The sequence below is a fragment of the Argentina silus genome (assembly GCF_951799395.1).
Source record: "Argentina silus genome assembly, chromosome: 14".
Lineage (NCBI taxonomy): Eukaryota > Metazoa > Chordata > Actinopteri > Argentiniformes > Argentinidae > Argentina > Argentina silus.
The window spans coordinates 1,007,771-1,034,253 of record NC_139668.1 but is presented as its reverse complement, the minus strand read 5'-3'; the positions used below and the strand labels follow the sequence as shown (position 1 = coordinate 1,034,253).

The 26,483-nt window shown below is 40.7% G+C and overlaps 1 protein-coding gene across 5 annotated transcripts in view; it reads left to right on the top strand.

The window, feature by feature from the left end:
• samd12 (sterile alpha motif domain containing 12) overlaps positions 1-26,483 on the top strand; it is a 101,508-nt gene that overhangs the window by 72,245 nt on the left and 2,780 nt on the right. The window lies entirely within an intron of this gene.

Sequence of the window (26,483 nt, the reverse complement as noted above, 5' to 3'; positions counted from 1 at the left end):
TCCCAGTCTCCTGTCTGTGCAGAGCACCAGGTCGACGTAGACCTAGCTGGATTAGACCCGACAGGCTTGGGGCCGGACACAAGGCAAGCCTGTCTATGTCAGCACATATCTGTCCTTAGCCACTATCTCTTTCCAAAGTACAGTCAGGGGACCTGGTGGTAAAACACAGCTACAGGAACAGTCTCTACCAAATGCCTCTTCACTAAAGACAGTTATGATTCAAGTAGTATCAGAATGTGGTAGTTATGCTTATAGGGACACAAGGTCTCATCCCTGGTACAGGCAAAGTTTTTGAGTTCTTTATTTTTTTGTGAGGACTATTATGTGATGATAGTTCTTTGCTTCAGAGGGGGTACTATTGCAACAGGTCTGTGTAGTGTGTTTGTACAGTACCAGTCAAAAGTTTGGACACGAACTTGCCAAGAGTGTGCAAAGCTGTCATCAAAGCAAAAGGTGGCTACTTTGAAGAATCTAAAATATAAAACATATTCTGGTTTGTTTAACACTTTTTTGTTTACTACATAATTCCATATGTGTTCCTTCATAGTTTTGATGTATTCAATATTAATCTACAATGTAGAAAATAATTTTAAAAAAATAAAGAAAAACCATTGAATGAGAAGGTGTGTCCAAACCTTTGACTGGTACTGTATATCTACAGGATAGTAGCCTATGCCTAGTTAAGGTTTAGTTTTCCCATATAAATCTGTTCAATGTTTTACTATATATTAATATGTAAAGCATGAATACTGGTATCCTACCCTTTTGTGCCCAAACTGCACCTTTTAAAACTTTAAAATAACACAGCTTTGAAGTCAACCCAATGTTTTGAAAACAACTCTTACTGCCTCTGCGAGCTATAAATTACCCTGATCTCATGACATTCCTTTGGAATACTCATAGATCGTTCCTGTATTTTATATTACTTCTTGCTGTGCAAAGTATGACCCCGGGAGAATGCACTCGTCCAGACTTACTTTGTCTTCCTGGGGGATCAAGTCCAGAGGAGAGATCGATAGCACACACATCTCTCTCTCTCTCTCAGATCTCTCACTCCTCACTTGATGAATGCTGTCATAACAATAAAAAATGCAGGGTGTCAGACTCTTTTATGGAGTCTCAAATGAAAATTAAATGGGCCATAAATCACAGGGAATCATTAAGTGTTACCATGTTTAATTTAGAAACTAGATAGAGAGACTAAATCTCTGACTCTATTGCCACCAGTGAGAAGGATCCAATGCTTTGACTTCTTAGAAACTGTAAAATGATGTAATAAGCGGATTGAAGTAGTTTGAGGAATCTCTTTCTCAGAAAGGCTTGCCGATGTTAGATGTCTGCATTAGCTATAGAGATTTATTTTCGATTTATAGGAGAGCGCAATTTCCACCTTCATTCTGAGCCCCACCTACCCAAACCCTGATATGTCTGTCTGTAGAAGACCCTCCCCGAAAGATTTTTTTCTCCCATCTCGAAGTTCTCAAAAGCTGGATCCATTATTTCCAGATGTGCCGCGTTAGCTGGTACGAATGACTCGAGACTACTGGTGCACACATGCACAAATTGTATGTGTATCTGAATAATTGATTAGAGTAGATACAATTAATTCACATAATATGTTTATGCTAATTATATGAATGGATTACTTGGAGTAGACAGTACTATAAACAAATATAGGATATATTTAATTGGAGTACTATAGATACTGAACAGTGTACAGTGTGCGTGTTATAGATAATATGTGTGAGTGTCCATACAGTAAATATAAACTGAACTAATTGATAAGTCCTCCTAACTCATACATATTTTGAGCATCTGGATACAAGAGGGAGTCACCATGAGGAGTGCAGTGATTGTGAAAGAATGTGTGAGTGTGAGTGTGTTACTGATTGTAAGGCCTACATCAGTGAACCCTTTGATCCACAGTGCTCCCTTTGCCCTGCAGAAACGCAATTAAAATTGTGTGTGTGTGTATGCGTGTGCGTGTGTGCGTGCATGTAGGAACATCAGGTGATAAACACTGTTCTGACATGGCTTAAATGATGAATATTGTTGCTATAGGGGGATGAGTGAACCAACAGTAGGGGGGTATGAGGGGGACTATGGGGAGGGGGGTAAGGGGGACTTTGGGGAGGGAGGGGGGTGAGGGGCACTCAGAGAAGCTCAGCATGGGTAGAAGTGAAGTCCTGTTAACCCCCATTACCCTCCTCCTGTAGAGGGGGATTAGCAGAATACAAATGTCATGTTCTTGCTCTCTGCTGAATAGCACTCCTCTCAAAAGAGTTGCTGACAAAGGGCTGAGAAATATGATTTGGGGAAACCAGGTGTTTACTGAATGCTAAGCACCTCTTGTATATGCCACTTAATGATGGGAATACATTAAATGTGTTTGGCAGATTTCATTATTTGGTTACTGAATAGACAGCATTTTTGAGTGTGGTACCTCATAGAAATGTGGCTGTCGGTATTGTGTGACCTTGAGGATACCAGCCCAGCCCTAGCCCCAACCTTCACACACTCCATGTGTTTGAAAATTCAAAAGCATTTTTTCCACCGACAGTTTAAGTAGGTGGTTAATTTTGTATAAACTTAGATCAAGTGCTTTTTTTAGAAGCCCAGGTTGGGAGTGACAGTTTGTGCTGCTAGGTTGGTGGTAGAGACAGAGATAACAAAGAGGTCAGACCACCAATCACTAAGTCTTCTATCCCCAACCAACCCCTCCTCCCTTCTCATCAGCTATGTTTCTCCACTCCCTCCCCATGGGACTTTCTCCTCTCTTCTTCATCACTCTCTCCCCTCCCATCTGCTCTCTCTCTCCTACACAGTAACACTGACAGACGAATATGAGATCCCAGGGTTGATGGAGAAACACAGCTCTGTACAATGAGATTATATTTATATCTTAGACAGGAGATTTTCCAGATGCACACTGTGAGTTATCTGCCGGGCTTGTTTTGCTGTAGAACTGCAATTAAAGTGTAGGCTCCTGTGAGAATCGTACATGTAACACACTTGAGCACCTCACTTTGTTACCACACTACAACACAAGCTGACAGCACAGAATATTGCAGAGCAGGGAGAGTAGACACGTATACACACATACATACACGTTGGTATGATGGTATTTGTGTACATATTGGTTTCACGATTCAGAAATTACAACACTTTTTATGCATAGCCCCCTATTTCAGGATACCCAAAAGTAATGGGACAATTGCCTTGACAGGTGTTTCCGGTTCGTTAGGTGTGTTCTGTCACATCATAGAGAGCTCTCAATGTCTAGTACTGATTCTCGGCTTTGCGTTTGCATTTGGAGTATGCTATTGGTGTCTGTCAAGATGAGGACCAAAGAGACATCAATGAAAGTCAAGGAAGCCATCATGACGCTGAAATATCAGAAGAAAAGGGCAGGTAACGGTTTGCTAAAAAGTAGCTAAAGGATCCTGCAGAGTTCTGGAAAAAGGTCTTGTGGACAGATGAGACAAAACATTAACATGTACCAGAGTGATGGCAAGAGTAAAGTGTGGAGAGAAAACTGCCCAATATCCACAGCTGCCCAACCACCTCAACTGTGAAATATGGAGGGGGTGTTATGGCTTGGGCTTCCAATGGAACTGGCTCAGTTGTCCTCATTGCTGATGTAACTGCTGATGGTAGCAGCAGGATGAATTCTGAAATGTACAGAAACATCTTGTCAGCCCAAGTACAAGCAAATACCTCCAAACTCATTGGACAGCGCTTCATCATACAGCAAGACAATGGCCCAAACATACTGCCATAGTAACTAGGGAGTTTTTCAACATTTGGAAAGTTGTTGACTGGCCAAGTCAGTCTCCAGATTTAAATCCTTTTCAAAATGCATTTAATTTGCTGAAGAAGAGACTTAAGCCAAAACGTCCTCAAAACAAAACAACAACTGAAGATGGCTACAGTACAGGCCTGGCAGAGCATCACCAGAGAAGATACCCAGCGTCTGGTCAATGGGTCAATGGGTCACAAAGGATTATCGACCAAATACTAAACATGATAGCTTAATTTGGACGTTTGATAAATCTGTGCCATCACTTTTGGGTACCCTGAAATAGGGGGACTATGCAAAAAAAATTCTGAATGGTGACATCAATATGTACATAAATACCATCAAATAGAAGCTGAGCATCCTACTTTATCTGCATAGTAATTGTTTGATTTCAAATCCAAGTCCCATTACTTACGCAGAGCACTATATATAAGATGGCTACACTATTTCTTTCCATGACTGCATATATCCTCTGGAACATATCCCCTGGAACATAAATTGCTAAACTTGGAAGTTCACTGTTCATCGCCCCCAGATTGTTGGCAACTTCCCTGTATCCAGTATATATATTTTTCTCTCTTATTAATCATGTGGCATGCTGGGCCATTTTTTCCTGGCTTATTCCATGTGTCATAGTCTGGAGGGAGCGGCTTGTCACTTGAGAAATAAATGCACTTATCCTGAGAGCTGGATGACTCATATGTGGCAACACTGTATTTCTTTCCAAGGGGGAGTCGTATACTAAATGTAATTGTTTACAGCGATACAAGGAAAAAAGAGAAAATGGAAACAGTCTCAGGGGTTTGAGTGTTGATCGGGTTAGGAAATGTGTACAGGGAAAGTAACAGCCTATTGGAACATAATATACCCCACAACCATGTGAAACACAGCCTACAACCTGACATATCTGTGTGACACAAACAATATGTAAAAAATAATTTACAGTGTTTGTGCTTGTTAATAGCTAACATGATATATAGTAAACTACAGATTGCCTGGTCTTGTTTTCAAAGCGTGTACCCTCCTACTGCTGACAGGTCATGTAAACCAAACCCACAGTTTGCACTGCGTTCACTTAAACCACAGTTTCTTCTGTCTGTTTTCTCCAATTGTTGACACACCATGTAAACAACACATTAGTGTCCTCATAAGGCTCTGCTATCACATGTAAACACAGTTTACTCATGTCAGCGTTCTTGATTGTTGACATAATGTATGACGTACAGCCGTAATTTCCTCTTCTTTTTTTCCCTTGGCACGGCAAGGCTCACAATGTAAACACCCTGGTTTGTCATGGCAGCTCCAAATTGCCCTGAAGTGGCTCATTGTGTAATTGCAGGTTGGGTGAGAGGGGAAGACGGCGGTCCCGACACCGTGGCATCAATAAATGCAACCGTAAATGCTTGTCTAGGCCACCGCCTCCATCACACCCACACCTTGATTAAGATCTCCAGGCTCAGGCAGCAATTACCAGGCAGGTTTGTGTCTTTAACACACCCGAGACGACAGAGAGAGAGAAGGAGGGAGAGGGAAAGATAGAGACAGAGGGAGATATATAGGGGGATGAGGGAGAGAGATATAAGTAGAGAGAGAGAAGGAGATAGAGAGATTAGTGTGTGTGTGTGTGTGTGTGTTGGGAGGAGGGGGTCTGTCAGGGCCATCCCCGATAAAGACATTGAATCTTCACGTTTTTCCTCTCTTTCCTCTCAACTCTTTTCTGTTCTTCCTTTGTTGTCAACTGCCCTTCCTCCCTGTCACACAAATTAACGTCTGCATTTACCCATCAATCTGTAGACTGAAGGCTTTAGCAGGGAAGTAGATAGAGGCACTGTCATTCTTATTCGTGATGTAAAGATTGAATCTTTATTTGAGGATTTTGTTGTTGTTTTTGATAAGTTGGAGTATTATTTTAGTGATATCTGAATCCAGTTTGGTTGTCAGAGCGAGGTGCGAGACAGCTCACTACCTGATCGCCAGTGATCCATGAAGGCAAGCTCATTTTCTCCTTCAGTCCTAATGAAGAGTGAAATCCATTGTTTCACGCAGGCAGGTTTTGCCTGTTCTGTCTTCATCGCTGTGCTCAGGGTATTCCAAGTAAATTCAGAGTGCCTCTCTATAAATGAATGATGATTTTTCAAAGACGTACTCAAGCAAATACTGGTAGCATGCTGGTTTTGACACACAGACACACACACACACACACCTGGGTGCTCTTGTACAGTGCTGCATTTTAAAGGGGAATTCATGAGCACACTCTCCCATAAGGTAACATACTCACCAGGTTTTAAGTCAATTCCTGTTTCAACTCTGAATTTCAGGCAGTGAATTGAAATACCAATTGAAGAATAGATTGATAGATTGACCTGATACTTACAGGTGTCTTTATTTTACATCATGCCATACCATGGTCTTGCTTTCAATTGGTCAAAAAGATAAAAGAGTGTTAGTCCTGAGGTTGGCATCATGCACATTCAGACTGCCCAGCCAGCTGTTGGCTTGGATCAATGAATTTTAAGATTCTGATAACCAAAGAATTTGGTTGATTTTGAACTTGATTTCCTTAGTTAGTTTTCCTTAGTTCCTTAGATGTTTTATTTTTTTATGAGGGCAGACTTGGAACACAATGGAGATCTGATCTCAATGAGAAAAAATCTTAGGATGTCTTTTAAATTCAAGTAGTTCCTCAGTGTTGGCCTGGCTGTTAATGGTACTGTATAAGGAAGTGCTTCTGTATTATACAGTACTTTCTCAGGGAAGTGAACCCTGCTTCAAATCCCCTTTTTTTTGAGGAGGCCATATCTGTGTAATATTCCATTTGTTTGTTTGTTTCCTTGTTTGTTTCTTAAATCGATAGTAATTTCCTCTGTTTGTTGTCTCCCCCTAATAGAGTTTTAGAGGAAGCAATAATATGTGCAAGTCCCATTTCCTGTAAAAATAGTGATTATCATAGATGCTAAAGTAGAAAATTGATTTGAACTTGTGTCGCTGCTTCACTGACTTCTCTCCAGACTCCTACACACTGTCAAAGAGAGAGAAAGGGGGAGTAAAGGGAAAGAGGGATATGAAGAGAAAGATGTGTAATTGCTAAGCAGAAGGGTGTCCAATGCTTTCGCACGCCCCTCCTTACCCGTTTATTTTCCTACTTCTCACTTTTTTTGATCTCTCTCTCCATCTCCATCTCTCAGTCTACCGCCTCTCTCTCTCTCTCTCTCTCTCTCTATCTACCTCTTAATGCACTCTTAGTTCATTAGTTTATTTGTGCGTATAGCTGGTGCTCTCATCCATGGCTGACATGGCTTCAATTTGACATTTCACTGCTGCATGCAGTCGGAGCACAGACATGGTGTTGCTCAATGGTTGTGGTCTACCTTCTCCCCTGAAGTTAAATGCAATCAGGGTGATTTTCAAACATGCACAAGCAGATATGTAAGCGTAATCCAAGGTTTGAGCCCGACTTGCACTCTTGGCCAATTTTCTAAAGTGGCGATATGCTGCGCAAACTTCTCTGCGCTCCACCTGCACCTGGCTAGCAGAGTGGGAGCACGATATTCGCACCTCACGACTAAATTTTCAAAAAGATGTATGCACATACGCCCCTGGAAAAGTTGTACCAGGGTAGGATGTGGTGCAGCATATTTGTGTAAAAATGCCATTTGAATTGCTTTTTCACCTGACAAAGATGCTACCTAGAAAATAGAATATATAGGATTCGTTACAGTTGTGTAGATGCTTTAGATGGTACTGATGATCAAGTAATCAGAAAGTATAGATTTGACAACCATCTCAATCAACTGCTTGATTAAGATTTTGTCATCTACAGCGTTATGTTGTATAGCAATCTTTGATGCAGTAAAATTTACTTTTGGTTTTGAGACAGTCATCAATGAAGCACAGGAGCAATGGTTCGGACTCATCACTGGTGCCCTCATTAAATGGTGAAGGTTAATCTTAAAAACAAAACAACATATTAAGCCTATAATCAACTAAAGGGTATATAGGATTAGTCCAAACCATATGATGTTAAAATAAAACAAGTGTACAGTAAACATGTTGTCCCCCACAAATGATGTATCGCCCCTCTATAAAAGGAGAGTGATGGAATGAAGCCTGTGAATGAAGCACGTTTATTCATAAGAAAACATATTTGGGCGCCATTATGCTACTATTGTACTAACTCTATTTCACCAATAGGCTAAGACAAAATATTTGCACAGCCAAATGATTTGGTTAAAAATGTGACTGGCTATAAACCTAGGTTATCACAACTCTGGTTTCTGTATTGATATAAGCCAATGTTACGGGGTGAGAGGTAGTGTGGTGGACCCAAAACGGAGAGATACTCAGACCACAGCGCGAAGTGTATGAGAACGGATATCTTTTAATAGTAACGGGTAGGGACAACGGGAACAAACAAACACTGGGTCAAAACGATAAAACAAAGGCGGAGAAACCAGCTCCGTAACAAAAGTACTCACTTAGAAAGTGGAATAATATAAACACAGGAACAGGCGATAATAGCTGGGCTACGAACAGACAGACGGGCACTATGCACAAACGGGGAGGATACGGAGAGAATCTCGGACGGGGACATGAGGGAACAGACAGGCTAAATAGCACCAGGGACAGAACACACAGGTGAAGCGGATGAAGGTGATACCCGGCAGATTGGGAGGCCCTGACCCGTGTGGCCGGAGGGGGGCGCCAGAGTCACCAGACAGAGCCCTCAGGCGTGACAAGCCAAGTGTCGAAATTAAATGATGCTGCATCATAGACTTCACCCACAAAATATTGTTCCCTACATATTTATAGGCTATAGGCCTACTGCATTAGGCTATACTCCTACAGCTGCATTCGTAACCAGACACTGGAACTTATTGATCACTTGCTTATTTGATCAGTTTATCAGTCTTGCTTCTTACAGCTTTCCATTGATTTCTCAAAATGTTATTCCCAAATTCGTTAGGCTATGTGCCTACTGCATTATCCTACACTCATAGGTCTCCACTTTGCACCCTATTACAACATTTTTAATGATGAATCGGCATCACCTCGAAACTCCTAAACAATGTCTATGGCAAGACACATCATTCACCATAGTTTCGTCAAAATTGGGGCAATCTGTGTAATTTCGTAAATGCCGCATCTGTATGGCAAGACCCAACATTCACCCAGGTTCCATCAAAATTGTCCCAGTGGTGTCGGAGAAAAAGTGTATGACATACGAACGGATATTATAGGTGGCTCATACGTATTATCCATCTGTATTTTGAGTGACCCCTCCAACCCAGGCCATCACTGGCCATTTGGTTCACGAGTTGTAAAAGCCTTTCCCTGACATTGGTTCAGGGAACTTGCCTGCCAGTCCCCCACCAGTGCCACTTTCATGAGAGCGTGAATGTTTATTGTTAGCTTTTTGTTTTAAATCAGCAACCTTTCTTTTGTATTTGTTTTTGATAGGAGATTTATTGAGTTGGTGATTCTATTTTCTCTTTTGAGAAATAGAATTCTCAAAAGAGATTTTGAGTGTTAATTCATCTGACCTGGATTTCCCCTCCTTCCAAGTCACAGTCCATTGTAAAACGATATGAGTGAGGCGCAAAAGTTATTTAAATAAGGTGTGTCCGCTGCTTTGGGCACAGCATAGAAAGGTCTTTGAAAATAGCTTCTCAATATATAGGCACAGCATTGGCACAGGAAACTCACCCCAAGGCAAGGCAACTTTATTTATATAGCACATTTCATACACAAGGCAGCCTCAAAGTGCTTCATATAAAAACATGTCATACAATAAAATGAAATAAGAAAATGAAATAAGAAAAGAGTTATAAAAGTGCAAAAGTTAAAAAGTAAAAAAAAGAAAAAAAAGAAAATGCATTATAGTAAAAAGTGCAAAATTAAAAGTGCAAAAATTAAAAAGCTAAAAAATGCATTATAGTAAAAGTGCAATGTATTTAAGATTTAGCAGAAAGCTAAAGTGAACATGAATGTTTTTAGCCTTGATTTAAAAGTGGTCAGAGTTGGGGCAAGTCTTAAATCTTCAGGAAGTTTATTCCAGCTATTTGTTGCATAGTAACTAAATCCTGCTTTCCCATGTTTTGTATTTACTCTGGGAACCATTAACAGATTGGTCTCAGATGATCTTAGTGGTCTAGAAGGCTTGTGTAGCGGAAGCATTTCAGTGATATACTTTGGCCCTATGCCATGTAGTGATTTATAGGTGAGAAGCAGTATTTTAAAATCATTTCTCTGACATACGGGGAGCCAATGTAAGGATTTAAGAATTGGTGTAATGTGTTCAAATTTGTTGGTCTTGGTAAGAACTCTAGCAGCAGCATTCTGAACAAGCTGTAGCTGCCTAAGAGTTTTTTTCGGAAGACCTGCAAGGAGACCGTTACAGTAATCTAGCCTACTAGTTATAAAGGCATGTACACGTTTTTCTAAGTCTTGTGTGGACATGAGTCCTCTTAGTCTTGCTATGTTTTTAAGGTGATAGTAGGCCGATTTTGTTACTGATTTGATGTGGCTGGCAAAATGTAAATCCGAATCCATAATAACCCCGAGATTTCTGGCTTGGTTTTTGGTTTTCAAGGACAGAGAGTGAAGGTGTTGGGTAACTTTCAGCCTTTCTTTTTTCTCGCCAAAAACAATTATCTCTGGGTTTTTTTTTTTATTTAATTGAAGGACATTTTGGCACATCCAGTCTTTGACTTGTTCAATGCACTGGCACAGCAGATCTATGGGGCGATAGTCGTGCGGTGATAGCGCTACATAGATCTGAGTGTCGTCGGCATAGCAATGGTAGTCAATATTATTATTTCGCATGATTAGCCCGAGTGGGAGCATGTAGAGGTTGAATAAAGACGGCCCTAGGATTGAACCTTGGGGGACTCCGCACGTCACGTTAATTGGTTCCAATAAATAGTTGCCAATGGAGACAAAATAATTCCTGTCTTGTAGATATGACCTGAACCAACTTAAAGCTGTGCCTGAAAGTCCTACCCAGTTTTCCAACCTGTCCAAAAGTATTGAGTGGTCAACAGTGTTGAATGCAGCACTGAGGTCTAATAGCATTAATATTGAAATTTTGCCAGAGTCTGTGTTCAGACGGATGTCATTTACAACTTTAATAAGAGCAGTCTCGGTGCTGTGAAGAGGTCGAAAACCTGACTGGAAGTTGTCATAGCAGCCAGTTGAGGTCAGGAAATGATTAACTTGCTGGAGGACAACTTTCTCAATGATTTTACTTATGAAGGGTAGATTTGATATCGGTCTGTAGTTGTTAATGATAGAGGCATCTAGGCTCCGCTTTTTTAAAAGGGGTTTAATAACTGCAGTTTTCAAGGCTTTTGGAAAATTGCCTGATTGGAGAGAGCTGTTAACTATGCAGTATGTCTATAGTTATGCAGTCAAAAACATTCTTAAAGAAGGTGGTAGGTAAAACATCGAGGCAGCAGGTGGATGGCTTTAGTTGTGTCACCGTTTCCACAAGAGTTTTAGAGTCTATGGCATTAAAGCATGGCATTATTGCAACATTACTTTTGTCTAAACAAGGTGATAAGTGGAAATATTGATGGCGTATCTAATGCCTTCGATTTTATCAGTAAAAAAGGATGCAAACTCGTTGCATTTCTGGGTGGAAAGGAGTTCAGGGGGTATTTGTGTTGGGGGATTGGTTTGTCTATTAACGGTTGCAAATAGGGTTTGTGTATTGTTAGTGTTGCTGTTAATGATATTGGAGAAAAAGGTTTCTCTCGCACTTTTTAATTCTAAATTGTAGGCACGGAGGCTCTCTTTATAGATGTCATGGTGAACATGAAGTTTTGTTTTCCGCCAGATGCGTTCAGCTTTCCGGCACTCTCTTTTCTGGGCTGTTACAGAAGCAACATTTCTCCAGGGTGCTTTTTGCTTACCAGAAATCATTTTACCCTTAGCAGGTGCAATGACATCTATAACTTTCACAATTTTGGAATTAAGGTTATCTACAAAATCATCAGCAGAACATGGGGTGGGAGGTGGTAGCATAGAGATGGCGCTTTTAAAGAGTGCACTAGAATGTTCATTGATATACCGTTTTTTGACAGTGTTTGATTTGATCTGTATGTCAGGAATAAAGGATATATCAAAGAAAACACAAAAGTGGTCAGACAGGGAAGGATCAATCACAGAAATATCAGAAACACTGAGACCCTTTGTGATAATCAAGTCCAGGGTATGCCCCTTACAGTGAGTAGCCTCTTTCACGTGTTGAGACAGTTCAAATGTGTCCAGAATAGCAAAGAATTATTTTGCACTCTTGTCATTCATATGCCTAAATATTCTGTTAGAATCACTCTACCCTTATTGGAGGGGGAGGAGTCCCTTCTGTCCACTAACAGGAGAGATGTCTCTCACACAGATTAGTCAGTGGCATGTGAGCGGTGAAAAACATGACACATTAGTCATTAGCAAATGTTCTGTTTTCTCTTTCATTTCTCCAACAGACCATTCCTGATTCCCCAGACTGCTGTTGCTGCAGTTCATGTTTGACGTACTTTGTCTCACTCACTTACTGATATACTGTAACTACTGGTACATTAATTTATACCAAAGCTATTGTTATATTCAGACCAACTGTTCATGTTCTTAGTCCTGCTTGACCCACCCACATTATGTACCTCTAGGTATGCACCACAGAGAGTGTATTATAGCAGAGATAGAGGAAAGGCTTTGGGCCACATATCAGCAAGCAGCTCCATAACAGAGTTACAGTACAGCTGAGGCCCACACTGACTAGAGGGCATGCTGGGACATGCTGCAATGGTGGATGGGTAATGACGGTCTCTCTAGGTGACACTTACTCCACAGAGTCTCTTAGCACATGTTATTATACATATGTATCATATGGTAGGCCGCAGTTGCCCCAGATCTACTGAGACCAACATAACCTGACACTTACATTATGTCCATTTATACGGGTTGATGCAGTCACATGGGAAGGGGAGAGGGGGTTCACTCGCACTAACCACTATGCTATTCTCCTGTCAAAAGTCACCAGAATTGCTGTTTAATAGGTGATGGGCTACATTTTTGCTGGGTACATAAAGGGGGGGGGGCATCTTCTGTCATTGTCAGAATCGGGACAAATAGCCAAAATGTGAGGTGTTCACCTTACTCCATCTCATATTACGTTGTGCTCTCTCACTATATGCGATCACTTTGTGTGGTGGTGCGCGTTGACATCAGCGCCTGCTAGATTGTAGTACAGGTTTGGATGAGTTGGGATACTGAGAAATACACTCGCCGGCGACTTTATTAGGTACACCTTGCTAGTACTGGGTTGGACCCCCTTTTGCCTTCAGAACTGCTTTAATTCTTTGTGGCATAGATTCAACAAGGTGCTGGAAACATTCTTCAGAGATTTTGGTCCATATTGACATGATAACATCACGCAGTTGCTGCAGATTTCAGCTGCACATCCATGATGCGAATCTCCCGTTCAACCACATCCCAAAGGTGCTCTATTGGATTGTGACTGGTGACTGTGGAGGCCATTGGAGTACAGTGAACTCATTGTCATGTTCAAGAAACGTTGTGTTTGAAACGATGTGAGCTTTGTGACATGGCGCGTTATCCTGCTGGAAGTAGCCATCAGAAGATGGGTACACTGTGGTCATAAAGGGATGGACATGGTCAGAAACAATACTCAGGTAGGCTGTGGCGTTTAAACGATGCTCAATTGGTACTAAGTGTGCCAGGAATATATCCCCCACACCATTACACCACCACCACCGATCTTTGAGTTACTGTTGCCTTTCTATCATCTCGAACCAGTCTGGCCATTCTCCTCTGACCTCTGGCATCATCAAGGCATTTTCGCCCAGACACTCACTGGATATTTTCTCTTTTTTGGACCATTCTCTGTTAACCCTGGAGATGGTTGTGCGTGAAAATCCCAGTAGATCAGCAGTTTCTGAAATACTCAGACCAGCCCGTCTGGCACCAACAACCATGTCACGTTCAAAGTCACTTAAATCACCTTTCTTCCCCATTCTGATGCTCGGTTTGAACTACAGCAGGTCGTCTTGACCATGTCTACATGCCTAAATTCATTGAGTTGCTGCCATGTGATTGGCTGATTAGATATTTGCGCTAACATGCAGTTGAACAGGTGTACCTAATAAAGTGGCCGGTGAGTGTATATGCAAAGGCTCTCGGTATCAGAGCTAGATAATAACATACTATGATGGTGGTTGCAGGAGAATGAAAGCTAACCACTGCTACTCCTACCTGTTCTTTACTGGGTGAAGTCAGTTGTCATAACCAGACTAGTCATGACCACCTACAACATCTGTTACATAATGCTTATGACAGTGTAAAGACAACTTTGTTTGTTTCAGTTTTAGCATCACCCACTGCTATTTGTTCTTGCTTTTAGAGAGGACACTGGGCTTGCGTTGTTTTCATTTCTTAAACATAATTGAGCCCAAAATGTGCCTAAGAATCTAATAATTAAGCCCAGGCTTGCCCACTTCTCCCTGCTTCCTGAAAACAAATAAAAAAAAAAAAAAAGTAATCAACCGCAAATGAGTCAATGCAACTCCCAACACCCACTCACCACGCAACACTAACTCACTCCTGTGGAACTAATTGTTTGTCGAATTGATTTCTTATTTAATTACAAAACAGCAGAATTAGTTCACACGTGAAACACACGGCTGCTCAAGGGGAATAAAAGTGCTTCCAAAGTTTTCATGAACTGAGGAGCTCCAAATGAAATATTTTCTAAATGATTCGTAATATGGCTGTGTGGGAGGCGTCTTTTTAACAACCCACATTACTTCTCAGAAGCTGGTGAGGCCTGGTAAGCTTCCATTTACATCAGATGTATGGAAAAGCTGGTGATTCATGCAATGAGAAGCATCCTCCTGAATTGAGATTCTTATTACAGAGTTAGAAGAAATCTGATATTGACATACCTGTAAGTCAATGATGATGGTTTCATGAGGGGTGATGTATGCACTATGATGGTTGAAAAATCTAAACTTAGATCAAAAAATGTCAGTCTCAGTTATATTATTTTGCATAAAAAATACATTTAAAAAAGAGTATGTTCACACACTACATGGTTCTCTATTCTATTCTATTCTGTTCTATTCTATTCTATTCTATCTCACATTGGTTTTAAGATCCATTCAATTATTGTGTGCTAGTTTATTTTTTTCAAGTATGTTTATTCTAAATGATCAAATATAGATTTAACCTCCCATTGCATAGGGTTATAACCTGGAGAAGAAACATTCTGTAGAACCGATGAGACCAGACCTCCCTGTCTAACTTGGCTACCTCCAGCACTGTTCTCTCAACATCTGACCTTGTTGAAACCAATTTTTGACAATTTTGACACTTGAACGAGAGACAACATTGAGTGCGCCATAGAAATGGCCACAGTTGGTGGAATTGGAGATAACTCTCATTGGATATGAGAGTTGTCAACCCACTCTGTGTAAGGTCATCATTATTCACAAATACTTGTGGTTGTGGAGATAAAATTGTCGAGTCCAATCATAGTGATTCCTTCCTGGACTTACTAATTTCTGTTTTTATTGTTGAGTCATCATATTTCTATAGAAAATGAAATTTGCTTTTCCAGAGACTGATGACTGATGATCTCCTTAACCCGAGCCATTGAAAGACCTCCCCTCTTCTAAAATTGGAACCAAGTCTTAGGTCGCTTTTTGAAGGACTCATAGCCTACATGTAAAGTGCCATTGACTTTGAATTGTCTCAGTTTAGCCTTATTGGGTTGATACTTGGCAGATATATCCCAAGGACGAAATGTCTTTTTACTTGAATGGTACATTTAATTGTTGCAGCAATTTAATTGGTGTACCTAACTGTTGTAGCATAAGACACAATGGTGTGTATCCAATTGTTAACCCTAGTATAAGGCTATGATGGTTCCTAATTGGTGTAGCATAAGACGCCATGATGGATTCAATCACACCGCATTGTTTTATCATTCCTGAGGAAGAACTACATGAGGTGACATTGAGTTCTGGAAAGCAGAGAAAAGAGGCTTTCACCATGGATTGAACAGACAGAGGAAGCTATTTTCTAGGAGCACAATGCAGGTTGGTGTGCTCCAGCTAAATAAATTATAACGGGGCTATTTTTAAGCTGAAGTGTAAATGCAGTAATCCTTCCCGCAGGAGCCGCGAAGAGCCCACCGAGCCACATCAGGGAATACAGCTCTCTCTTCATCTCCCTTTCCCTCTCCTTCCTTTTTCTCTCGACTCCGCCCTGCCCTGCCACCTCTCTCTATTCTCGCTTTATCTGTATCCCGCTCTCACTTCATTTTCTCCTCCTCTCTTTATTCCTCACTCTCCTTTTCATATGTAAAGGGATTTTTCTGTGTCAGGGTATTTTGCTTATCGTTGAGACTCTACAGGGACTCCACAGTGCTCCATTGTAATAAACAATAACATCCTTTGAAATACTCAGGGAGGAGAAACATGTAAGTGGTACACCGCAAATGCACAGCAGAGTTCATGTACTGCACAAACACAGCATGAGATAGTACCCTCCTGGATGAGGTTTTACCAGCTAACATGTTGCCCACTAAGTTACTCCAAGAAGCTCTGTCTTTGGCAGCATTTGCTCTTTTTGTATGGGAGAGGAGCCCCTCCTGTGATGGTGTTTAATAGAACATAATGGGGTGTCGTTCATCATTGGCTTGGGGGTTAGGTTTTACAAGGTTAATGACGCCGTAGCAAAGCTCTCCAGTGTGTCCCATTCCTCAGGTATTCATCAGTGTCAGGAGAAACCTGTGCACTGGGCAGGGCTCACCCTCCTCCTTCCCCCCTCTGGCTCACCCTCCTCCTTCCCCCCTTTGGCTCCCAAACAGCAGAAGGAGCAGGACTGATGCCAAAGCCGCAATGAATACCTGAGCTAGAGTACAAGCAATTATTGAGCAACTAATAATGCCAGAGAGCCGATACTGTTTCAACAAGCTATATCAAAGCTTCTACCAATACTTGCTACCACAACCATTGCCATGAGCTGTACAAGAGCCAATTGTTGTAACACATGCTTGCTACAACTGAGCTACAACTAATACTTGTCAATACATTAGCAGTAACCAACTTGAGCTACAACTGCCAATATCATACTGTATCTGTGACAGATGTTTTGGCTACACCCAATGCTTGAACTAATTACAATGACACTATGCTCACACTGAAAGTAGAGGATTGTGCAGGCCTAGTTGTTGTTCACCATCATCAAACCTCTCCGGACCACCAATTTCATGGTACATTCAGTGCTTCAGCTTTTTCATCACTTCCTGAAAGCCCAAGAGGACAAGTTAGTTCTCTCACAAAGATGAGTCCTGCATGTTAAAGAAATAAAACAGAGCGCTGGTAGGGAGACACATATAATATATATAGACATTTATAGTTTCCTGTATTAGGTTTAAAGATGAATCAGGTAATGAATTATTTATTCCAATTTTAGTTCGAACCTTCAGATGTCCATCTTTGCCAGGATTTTACTATTTCAAATATTGAGAATTCATTTTGGAGCGAGAATTTTATACTGTTTGTGATTTGTATATTAAATCACAAACCTGATACCATGGTATTGGGACATCAAAAATCTGTTCCCAACTATCTTGAATTTTATATAGCATAGTTGTCACACCTTTTGACCTTATGTGAAACTGATAGATTTTACGGTTTATATTAACCGTTTTAAACCATGTGTGGTTTTTAATGTGTGGCAGACAGACATATATATATATAAGTATATAAGTGCACTATATACAGTTGTGGTCAGAAGTTTACATACACTTAGGTTGAAGTCATTAAAACTCATTTTTTAACCACTCCACAGATTTCATGTTAACAAACTATAGAGCAATTTCCAAACGCCTGAAGGTACCACGTTCATCTGTACAAACAATAGTACGCAAGTATAAACACCATGGGACCACGCAGCCGTCATACCGCTCAGGAAGGAGACGCGTTCTGTCTCCTAGAGATGAATGTACTTTGGCGCAAAAAGTGCAAATCAATCCCAGAACAACAACAAAGGACCTTGTGAAGATGCTGGAGGAAACAGGTACAAAAGTATCTATATCCACAGTAAAACGAGTCCTATATCGACATGACCTGAAAGGCCACTCAGCAAGGAAGAAGCCACTGCCCAAAAACCGCCATGAAAAAGCCAGACTACGGTTTGCTACTGCACATGGGGACAAAGATCTTACTTTTTGGAGAAATGTCATATGGTCAGATGAAACAAAAATTGAACTGTTTGGCCATAATGACCATCTTTATGTTTGGAGGAAAAAGGGGGAGGATTGCAAGCCGAAGAACACCATCCCAACCGTGAAGCACGGGGGTGGCAGCATCATGTTGTGGGGGTGCTTTACTGCAGGAGGGACTGGTTCACTTCACAAAATAGATGACATCATGAGGAAGGAAAATTATGTGGATATATTGAAGCAATATTTCAAGAAATCAGCCAGAAAGTTAAAGCTTGGTCGCAAATGGGTCTTCCAAATGGACAATGACCCCAAGCTTATTTCCAAATTTGTGGCAAAATGGCTTAAGGACAACAAAGTCAAGGTATTGGAGTGGCCATCACAAAGCCCTGACCTCAATCCTCCAGAAAATGTGTGCAGAACTGAAAAAGCGTGTGCGAGCAAGGAGGCCTACAAATCTGACTCAGTTACCCAAGTTCTGTCAGGAGGAATGGGCCAACATTCCACCAACTTATTGTGGGAAGCTTGTGGAAGGTTACCCAAAATGTTTGACCCAAGTTAAACAATTTAAAGGCAATGCTACTAAGTATGCAATGATACTAAGTGTATGTAAACTTCTGACCCACTGGGAATGTGATGAAAGAAATAAAAGCTGAAATAAATAATTCTCTCTACTATTATTCTGACATTTCACATTCTTAAAATATAATAGGGGTCCTAACTGACCTAAGACAGGGAATGGTTACTAGGATTAAATGTCAGGAATTGTGAGAAACTGAGTTTAAATGTATTTGGCGTAGGTGTATGTGTATGTAAACTTCCGACTTCAACTGTATATATATAGTGCACTTATCGTAGTTAGTTTTTAATACAATTACCATGATGGCCTACATTTTGAGATACTTACCAATATCAATACTATTTTGAAACGCTTACCTTATACCCATACTTACCAATACTATACCAAAATAAATTCCTGCCCTCTTTCTTTGTATCTGTACCAGTATGTACTAAATATAGCTGCAACTGACACTAAGTAGACATCTACAGTGCCCTCCGTAAGTATTGGAAAGAGGAAGCATTTTGTCTTCTTTTAGCTCTATACTCCAACAGTTTGGATTTGAAATCAAACAATTACTATCGGGTCAAAGTAGAGATTCTCAGCTTTAATTCAATGTTTTTTTCTTTCAGATTGATTTCACCATTTACAAAGTACAACATGTTTTAAAAATACTCCCCTTATTTCAGGGCTCCAAAAATATTGGAAAATATTTATGTGGATATTGGATATTGGAATATGGATATTGACTTGGCCACTCTTTCCCCTTTTTGGCCGTGAAAAACTCAGCATGTTTTGGGTCATTGCCCGGAAGCATTTGCTCGTTCTTCAGGAGACAAGATATTTCTGTACACTTCAGAATTCATTCTATTATGTTGCTAACTAGTGGTTTACACCTTGCCGATTAGCCTCTGTAGTTCTGCTGGTGAAGTCTTCTGCAGATGGCAGTCTCCAACACATTCATGCCTACCTCCTGTAGAGGGTTCCTGATCTGTGGGACAGTCGTTGTGGGTTTTTTCTTTATTATGGTAAGCATTCTTCGGTTATCCACTGTAGAAGTCTTCCTTGGCCTACCAGCCCGTTTGCGATTGCTGAGCTCACCAATGTTTTTCTTCTTTTGGATGATGATGTTGTTGTTGGCAAGCCTAAGGATATTTTTATGATAGTTTCTTTATGATTTCAGCCCAATAACGGCTTCCTTGACTTGCAGTGACAACTCTTTGGTCTTCATGACAGACACCAATAGCAGACTCCAAAGGAAAACGTAAAGGCTAGAATCAATACTAGACATTGACAGCTCTCAGCACAAATGATGTGACGGAACACACTTGACTAACCAGAAACACCTGTCCAGCCAATACTACTGGTTCCCTGAAATAGAGGGACTATGTATAACAAGGGTTGTTATTTCTAAATGGTGAAACCAATCTGAAAAAAGAAAACATTAATTAAATGAGAATAGTACTTTTTTGATTGCTAAAAGAAGACAAAATGCTACCTCTTTCCAATACTTATAGAGACACTGTAATTGTCCTCCATTATCTATCCCACCCCCACCCCCATACCCAAAATGGCTGTTATCCCTAAGACCCCTTATCTTGAAGCACCTTAAAGCGCCTTCAAATGCTGCCCCTATCAAGCGTCCAGCCAAAAACCCTGTAAGTCTATGGCATTACCATTATTATTATTATTATTATTATTATTATTATTAACTGGAGAAACATCCCACACTATCAAGTTTATATTTTTCTTAATGCCTAATGACTATAGAGAAATTCTCAAAAAACTAACCAATATCTCATTGACATTATTCAACACAAATATCAGAACTCAAAGGATCAGATATGCACATCAGCATCATATTTTCAGTGTAATCATCATGGAAAATTATAAAAGTGTTATGCGCATCTACACACACCATAAACAAACACCATAAACCCCCAGTCAACCACCTTACCCCCAACATATTTCTCCTCATCTTAACAAATATGGAAGACAGTATGAGCATTGGCAGGGGGATGGCAGGTGGAAATGTGACAGAGCCACGTGACCACAGTTAGAACAAAGACATAACAACTCCCTCTATGCATTAAATAGACTTATTTACTTCACATCACTGGGTTATGCTGATGAGCAGTTTTTGTTTTGGAGAGAAAACTTACTGCTTTTGTTTATGATTGTGAAATCAGGGCAGGAAACTTATGAACAGCCGAAGAACAAGATGACCTATTTTGAACACACATTGTGGAACAAGTCTCAGTAAACCCTATCTGTGAGCCAAAGAATCTCAGAACAATATCTGAGAATATCTGTGTGTGTTTGAGTTTTTGTGCGCCATCATGTATATGTTTCAGCAAACAATTAAGGATTCAGGCTCAGAGTCAACATGATGTAGAGCCTCAGTCTTTTGGCCAATCGCATGGCAGACCAGACACCAAACAGAAGTTGGTTGGCTGATAATTCTCTGGTTCAGTGGCCATCAGAGGGACAGCATTCATTCCAGGCCTAATTAGACATTTGATCCCATGAACCAAATGACAACTAGATCTAATATCAAGAGTGAAACGCTTAAAATAGAGGTTGTCAGAGTCCCCCAACTTCAATCCAAATCTTAGCCAGGGATGTAAATGATCTATACTTCCTCTTCTCTAATATTGACCCCAGCAGGGAGAAGAACAGTCACAACCTAGATTACACCCAAAGAAAGGAAGGCCATCGAATCACAAACTCGACCACAACCATAAGAGCTCAATATGATCCATAATGCCTTATTCTTGTCCTCTTCATACCTCCAAGAAAGCTTGCATATATCCCAGATCAAGCACATCAGCGCTGACAGGTACTGTGTGACTCGCAGAGACACAGTACAGAGACAGCACAGTGAGAGAGACAGCAGATGCAGGTGCTCACAGAGGTGTGCACTGATTAAATAAGTAAGGTGAGCCTGATTATTAATGCATAGAGAGAGAGGGAAAGAAGTCAGGAAGAGAGAATAAGCCCTACAGCCCTCCTCTCCTCCTTCTGAGCTTTTGAGGATTCCAACATTTTAGTACCTGCTCATCAGTTAATATTGGCGAATCACATTCATCATTGACCCCGGTGGCAAGGGAGCCAGAGAATAGAATGCTCTGTCTGGGGTTTTTACTGTATGTGGAAATTACACTGTGGAACGGTACTTTAATAATAAACATCCTTTGCCTTTGTTTGAGAGGTAAATGGGATGAGTGGGCCTTGTAATTGGTTAGTTTAATAACTGGCAGTGGGCATGGTGCTCTCTCTCTCTCTCACACACACACACCCACACACACACACAAATATACACATACAGACTCTCTGTCTCATGCATACACATCAGGGTTGTATTCATACACTGTCATGTTTAATTTGGGTTTGGCAGATTATAGTAATCAGATAAAAGAAGTTCAGTTATTTTTCTAGTCTTTAAGGGCTATAATGAGAGAAATGGTAGAATGAATGTACTGTATTCAGTGCTTTTTGTCACATGTAATGACATAATTACTAACTAACTCATATATAACTGCAAAATAAAGCCCTTAAGAAGTAATTTGTTCAATTATTATGTGGGATGCCTAAATGCATGTGAACTACTCTGTTACATGGACTAGGAATCAGGGGGAGTTATGGTAATAGTTAGGTTTGTCCACAACAAACTATCACTGACTTCAGGAGTTTGTGTGTGTGTGTGTGTGTATGTGTGTGTGTGTGTGTGTGTGTGTGTAGGGAGAGGGGGCATTAGGAGAGGCTTGCTATATTCTGAAAGCATGTCAAGGCCTACGACAGTAATGAATTTAAACTATTGTGTGTGGTCTCAACTAGGTGACAGTATGTCTGACGTTCACATGTGCTGAATTTCAATGTGTGTGGTCCTGCCACATCAAGGAGGGATCTCACTATTACAATTGTGTTACAAGTGTGTAGTTTAAAGGAGCTACACATGAAATCTGCCTCCCCTGTGGCCACGATTCGAAACTGCAATTACAGTGAGCTGTTAAGTCTCATTACTAGCCATTGGTACTTACTAGCTTCCATCGCAAATCAGCTATCCAGACAATTGAAATAAGCTCCTGTCAAGTGAACAGGTAATTAAATATTTGCTACCTATAGTTGTGATTTGGCTACTTTCTGTAATGAGCTATAATTCGACAACAGAGTGGCCGTAACATTCAGGAGAAATCAATACACTAATACCATAGCGAATCGAAACATTGGTGGGGAGCTATTACCTGAACACTATCGCTCCACAATCCCTGCAGATTTTTCAAGGCCGCTATATATCCTGTAGTACAATGGAAATGTCACGTGTAGCTCCTTTAAAGTAGTACAACTGCATGTTGAATATGTGGTTTGATATGGTAGGCGGAATATGTGTGATATTCTTACAGTATATGTACAACATGTATAACATGACGTGGTAATGTGATAAAGAGCTGAATTTTCTTGCTTGCTTTCATTTACATCTGTAGATTATGTATTCACAGTGATGATCTTTAAAGAGGCAGACTCAGACTCGTCAGAATTGGCATGTGTCATCCATGCCATGTCACATGTCGTAGCTGAGCTTTAAATGTCAGTTTTCTCTCTCCACTGATCGGCCTGACTCATTCTCCCTTTGAGAAGTCTGTGTGCATGTGTGCGCGTGTGCATGTGTGTGCGCTCTCCACCTCCCGTTGTGTGCCTGCGAGCACAATGATGCTCACTGTATTGATTTTCTCCTGCTCCTGCTATTTTATAATTATGTCTCTCCTCTTTTTATTCTTCCCCCTCTCTCTTTTATCCTCACTGTCTCTCTTATCTCCTTCTCTCCTCTATTTTGTTAATTCCCTCCCCCCGATTCCTTTTTCATGATTTCCTGTGCCGATGCTTGTTATCTCGCCCTTTTCTTTTTTCTGTTTGATCTCGACTTCTTAATTTCCTCTTTCATGTACGTCATTTCTCTCTGTTCATTTTCACTCCCCCCCCCCCCCCCCCCCCCCCGCTCTGGTTTTTTCCTATTCCTCATTCCTCTTCCTTTCTCTTATCCTTTTCTCTGTTTATCTGTCACTCACTTCCCCCTGGTTATATGAAAGGGGAACAACTGCAAATTTGTGAAATGTGTCTATGTGTCTTAACCTCTCTGACTCAATAGAGGACTGTCTCAGGGAAGAGGGGAGCTAGAGCGAAAACAAGAGCAACGTCACATGGTTACTCAAGGGTTACACCCCTCTTCCCTCACTGTAGGGCTAGATACTGTTAGAATCTTGTAGAATACAGCAAATCTCAAATCTGAAAAAATAAACATTCTGTCACAGCGAACTGACTATGTTCAGGAAGCCCAATCGATTCTGAGATATTGCATATGCATTTCATATGTTATACATTATATACATTTTATAAACCATATTGGGTAGCAGGTTCACAATTGTACATTTTCTGAGCTCTCTGCCAAGCAAAGGAGCCTTTGGGCTGACGACGCATGTGTGCAGCCTTAACAGCAGCACACTCACGATCAATCGTTATTGGAAACACAGACGCAGTTAACGCTTTTTGGAGGGGGAACACAGCCATAGATAGCAATTGTAATCCATACACAACAACAGCAGTTCTCCAAATACAGCTCAACCAACAAAACATATTATCTGGCTATGCTGTGTGATTGATAGCCTCAGCGTGTCAACGTTTCTCCACCGCTCCACTAACGCGGCTGACAACAGACAGCGGACTGCTAAGATGTTAGAATTGTTTAGCCGAATTCGGCTTGCATGGCCCAGTTGTAGTCGTCGTTAGTAAAGTGTTTACGTTTCTGTATTGTTTTGTTTTTACAGTGATCACCGCCGTTATTATTTACAACATCGTTGTGATCAAAGACAGGCGGCTAGGTAGCTAAATAACAAATCCACAAGATTAGCTATGGAGTAAAGTGTGTTGTTACGAGTCACTATTAAGTAACGTGTAACCCAGGTGAACTAATAGGGACTCACGCATCTGAAGCCACACCCCTCTACTGGGGTACGGAAGTCAAATTTCCCCTTTGACCCTCACTACAAACAGCTTACTGTTGGCCACTTTTCGACATTTGCTGTTGTTGTTATTTTTATGTTTCAATAAACATTTTCATGGGTTTTGGGGTGTTATTATCAAAAAAGCTTCAGTCATCACCATCAATCACCTGAATTACAGTTAAAAGACAACTGAACCCCACTGGAAAATGCATGGGAAAACCTCATTGAAAACCCTACTTCGGTACCCCAGTAGGGAGATGTGGTCACTGTGGAACATCACTCCATGAGGGTCTATGGGTTAAAAGTGGGTTTTCTGTTGAAATATCTGAAGTCAATCATCATTTAATTTGAGTCAATCATTATTTCTAAATAATGGCTTGGATTGAACTGGACGGAGCAATGGGTGAATGTGCTTGCATTTGTATTGGGTGTTCATTCCAGCTAACTATTTTACAAGCTTTAGGCTTTGCTTAAGTGAACTCTATTGTTTTATTTCATCACATCAAGTGTATGGTAACATTTTGTATGGTTGTAAAACATGTATTTTCATTTGGTATTTGTAAAGCTAATTGGTTGTGACTCAATCAGTTGATATGCATGTGCTTCATAGTTACTCAGTTTGTGAGGGCGATAGCATGCATCCATTTTATTGTGCACTAGAGCAACACACATGATTTCACGGGTGTTGAAACATCTATGGGAATACTTCTTGAACTATTCTTGTACTTTTGAACAAGAGAAATTGTTGAAACTGAACTAGGGTAGGCTGGTGGAGGAAGACATCAGACGACAGGCTCATTTTAACACATAGAACGGAACGAGGAATGGTATTAAACACGTGTTTGATGCCATTCCTCATTCCATTATTACAAGGAGCCTGTCCTCCAATGTCTGCCTCCACCAGCCTCCCCTGAACTGAACTATTATTATTGATACTTATCTCATAGTATACTGAAGTTGTACTGTTACACATAGCATGTTTCTATTCATGACCTTGGCAGTGGAGGCAGCAAACCAGATGGTGATCGATGAGCTGAGGATGGACTCAATGATGGTCGTGTAGAACTCGCCCATCACTTTCTGCGGCATGTTGAATTTCTTCAATTGCCGCAGGAAGAACATCCTTTGCTGGGCATCCTTCTTGATGGAAGAGGTGATGTTCTCCACCCACCTGAGGTCCTGTGAAATTATTGTCCCCAGGAATCTGAATGTTGAAATCCTCAGAAACATAGCCAAAACCTTAGACATACCAAAATCAACAGTTTGTAACATCATTAAAAAAGAAAAAAAGCACTGGTGAGCTCAGTGATCGCAAACAGGCTGGTAGGCCAAGGAAGACTTCTACAGTGGATGACTGAAGAATGAATTAATAATTCAGAAAAAAAAAAAAACTGCCCCACAGATCAGCAACAGGGAGTTTTTCAGGGCCAAAAAGTGGAAGGTTCTTGACTGGCCAAGTCAATCTTCAGATTGAAAACCAATTGAACATGCATTTCATTTCCTGATGAAGACTTAAGGCAAAAAGACAAAAAAACAACAACTGAAGATGGCTGCAGTACAGGCCTGGCAGAGCATCACCAGAGAATATACCCAGCCTCTGGTGGGGTCAGTGGGTTGCAGACTTCAGGCAGTTATTGCATGCAAAGGATTGTCGCCTTACATTATATTATTATTTTCAATAATTTTACTTTTGGAGCCCTGAAATAGGAGGAGTATGTTTAAAAAATTAAATTAAAGCTGAGAATCTCTACTTTGACCCCATAATAATTGTTCCAATACTTATGGAGGGCACTGTATTGGAAACTGTATTATATACTCTATGATAAACTTAGAGGGTCTACCCATAGCTAAATAGTACTTACCTTACTGGATTATAATGGTGTT